Consider the following 3,535-nt stretch of genomic DNA (forward strand, 5'->3'; position numbering starts at 1 on the left):
AAGGTCGATTGTACCTTTGTTGTTAATTAGCTTCTTTGTAAACTATAAGACATAGTTTTAATTAATAAATATTGCCCCCAGATTGTATTTATATTACCTCCCCCTGCCCCCAATTTTTCTGTTCTGTTCTGTTTTGGTCCTCTCCCACACACTTAGCCTTTTATTTTCAGGGCTCTTTGTTAGAAGCCTAGTGGAAGTCTTTCTCCTGTCCCGGTTCATCTCTCCTGAGCGGACTCTGGTCCGGAGAGAGGACTGCGTGTCCCCGGAGCCTGTGCGGGGCACGCTGCGCTGCGGGCTGCCTGTGCTGGAAGGGGAGCCTGGCCTGGAGACTGGCGTGTTCAGGGCGGCCCCCTCCCTCTGGGAACCCGTCTCAGTGTCACGCTGCGGTCCTGCACAGGTGCATCTCTTCCCTACTCATCACATAGTATTTATTAAGGGACGTTCTAGAGTCTTCCCCCCGCCCCACCATTCTTTTTGCCAGGTCCCACTTCTTTTGAGGCTTAACTTGAGGACACAGAACCCCAGTATTTTTACAGTTTCCAGTTTCTAATTCAAAACTTGGGGCTCCTTTTCCTCCCTGACTTTTCCCTCTCCCCACTGGCATGGGGCAGAAGACAAACACCTGGAGGGGCTTTTTGTAGGCCCCCAATGCAACTTAAAAACCAGCACTTTAATCTCTTACTCCCTGTGAATCGCTGAATGGTTTTAAAAAGTAATGCTATGTTGGAAATCGGTTTTGTTTTTGCCTTTCTTTAAGATCATGTGATTGAAAGAGCACAATTTGCTATGTTTTGTAGAGAACTCTGCAGCTTGAAACTCTCTCTACCTTTGAGTTTTTAAGCCAGAATTTGTAGGAAAGGACCAGTTTAAGGAAAGGGTTTGAGCCACAGGGGCATCCACAGGTTTGGAAGGGAGAATCTCACTTTGGAGTTGACATAGGACGAAAGATTAGAACTAGGAGGACAGCATCAGTGTTCTTGGCTGTTGAAGGGCAGTGACCTAGTAGGAACCCCCTTAGTCATGACCCTGGTAGAAGTAGATACTATAAATTGGAGATGGCCATCCTTTAGAAATCTGAGAAGCAGATTGAGGGTGTGGTTAGTGTGGCAGCCCATGGAGCTTGGCAGTTGGTAGTCCCTTTGACAAGGTCACTCAAAGCTCACAGTATGGAGCCCACTGTTTTTAACCATCCTGTAGACCTCAGGCTAATTCTGAAGATTGCAGAGCAACACAGCAAGAAGTCTGTGCAGCAAAAGCTGCGTTGTTCAGTGTGCATTGCTGTGCAAGGTGCCTGAGGGACGCAAGTATTGCTGTGTTTTAATTTGCTGTATTTTTGAACTGGGTAAAAGCATTCTTTCTCTTGATCATATGTATTACCATTCCACCAGTCCCCCAGCCCGCTCCCCAAATGTGATACTAGGAAGCCTCTTCTCTAAAACCACATGAGCACCTGGGACAGCTTCCTCTCGGTGTCCACACCTTGAATTTGTCTCTTTACCTGTGTGTTGAAGTCTCTGCCACTGAAACCAGTTTTCCGTATTTGATTCAGTTGTGTGTGATTTAATTTCCTTCATTAGGAGTCTTTGAGCAGGGAGGGAATAAAAGACACACCCCAGCATCACTCCCCATCTTTGGATCACCCGTTTACATAGAGCCAGATCTTCCTCCCGCCCCCTCTAAGAGTGTCTGCATCAGGGTATGACTTGGTGGGAAGGGTGAGGGAAGAGGAGAAGCCGAGTTTCCAAACGACCGCCTCTCCTGGATTGTTGAAATGGCTGCAGAGCAGACACAGGTTGATGTTGAACCTTTGGTCTCATTTGTGAAAACTTGTGCAATTCCTTTTTTCTGTGCTACACTACACACAAATCACCAAATTGCAAATTAACCCATTGTGATCCTTGGTGTAATGAACAGTTTCTTTGGGGCTTTTTCTTTCTTTCCGGGAAGTGGGAGGGAAAGGAGCAAGGTATTATCTTGCTCTTCATTTGTATTTTGGTCCCAAAATGTAAATACGATTTTCTATGTTACTTTTTTGTGGTAACTACCAAGATGAATATTTTAATTAGATAAGTTATATGAAAAGAAAGGAAAATTCCATGTCTAAATAAAAAAAAAACAATACCCATATTCTGTTGTCTTACTTCCGTTCTCCCTTATTGTGTCAGAATGGTAGTCGGTCACAGTGTCTGGTTCCTGGGCTGGAGGCAGAGATCTTAATCCCTGGGCTGGGCCGTAAAGGATGAATTTCTGTCTGTATTGTAGCACAGCTGTTCTGGGGAAGGGGGACTCCCAGCGGGGAGAACCCTATGAGCAAAGCAAGGCAACTCAGATACAAATGAGCACTTAGTTTAAAAACTCTTGGCTGAGCTGGGGAACTTGCATATTCACAGCAAATTCTTATGTTGTTGCTGTGTCAGACAGACACGGCCCTGCCTTCATGCAGCAGCATCTAGTAGGGGAGACAGTGATGAAATAACAACACAAATAGTTTGTGTTTTTCTTTTCTGGCTGCACCACATAGCTTGTAGGATCTCAGTTCCCTAGCCAGGGATTGAACCCAGCTCCTTAGCAGTTAAAAGTGCAGAGTCCCAACCACTGGACTGCCAGGGAATTCCCAAAATCATTGTTTAAAATACAGATTTCTGGGCCCCACTACAGAAATCTGAATTGGTCAGAAGTATGATCTGGAAAAAGGTACTTTTTCATAGGCCTCCCTCAATGAGTTGGCATGAGTAGCCTGGTTTGGGAATGCCTACTACAGTGGGACAAAGAAGGCAATGGCACCCCACTCCAGTACTCTTGCCTGGAAAATCCCATGGACAGAGGAGCCCAGTAGGCTGCAGTCCATGGGGTCGCTAAGAGTCGGACACGACTGAGCGACTTCACTTTCACTTTTCACATTCATGCATTGGAGAAGGAAATGGCAACCCACTCCAGTGTTCTTGCCTGGAGAATCCCAGGGACCGGGGAGCCTGGTGGGCTGCCGTCTCTGGGGTCGCACAGAGTCGGACACAACTGAAGCGACTTAGCAGCAGCAGTACAGTGGGAGGACAACGCATGAACTTTGGAGTAAGTCAGATTCAGGTTTAAATCCTGGCTCCACCACTCTAGCTTTGTGAAATCTCTCTGAGCCTCGGCTTCCTCATCTATGAAATGGGAATAATGACACCTCGCAGGAATTCTTACAAGGATTAAATGAAAGAAGTAGAGCTCAATAAGTTTTAATGTCCTTCATTCTCTCCAAAGGTGGAATGAAAGGCAAAGTTTTGTTTCCAATTGACAGGAATTAAAGCTTTAGGGTCACAAGCTAAGCACTATTCTGAGGTCAGTCAGCCCTTCCTGATAACTGAAATCTTAGCCCCTGCTGCCCCAGATAGATTAGTTCAACTTCTCTGTTTTAGACTCCTATCTCTTCCAGGTCCCTTAAACCATAGCCCGCAACAACCACCAAAAAGGCAGCCACTACCTAATTTCTTGTTATCTCAGGAATCACAAATACCAGGAATTTGGTGTAAGACGGAAGTGGTGGGAACGG

General features: G+C 45.9%; 1 protein-coding gene across 1 annotated transcript in view; it reads left to right on the forward strand.

The window, feature by feature from the left end:
* TCEB3 (transcription elongation factor B (SIII), polypeptide 3 (110kDa, elongin A)) overlaps window positions 1–2,127 on the forward strand; it is a gene marked incomplete at its 5' end in the record, with an annotated part of 10,714 nt that extends 8,587 nt beyond the window's left edge. Inside the window, one exon of the mRNA XM_010830242.1 lies at window positions 4–2,127. The remainder of the gene's footprint in view (window positions 1–3) is intronic.
* Window positions 2,128–3,535: the final 1,408 nt, after the last annotated feature.

Source organism: Bison bison, unplaced genomic scaffold, assembly GCF_000754665.1.
Source record: "Bison bison bison isolate TAMUID 2011002044 unplaced genomic scaffold, Bison_UMD1.0 scf7180017864516, whole genome shotgun sequence".
NCBI classification, from domain to species: Eukaryota; Metazoa; Chordata; class Mammalia; order Artiodactyla; family Bovidae; genus Bison; species Bison bison.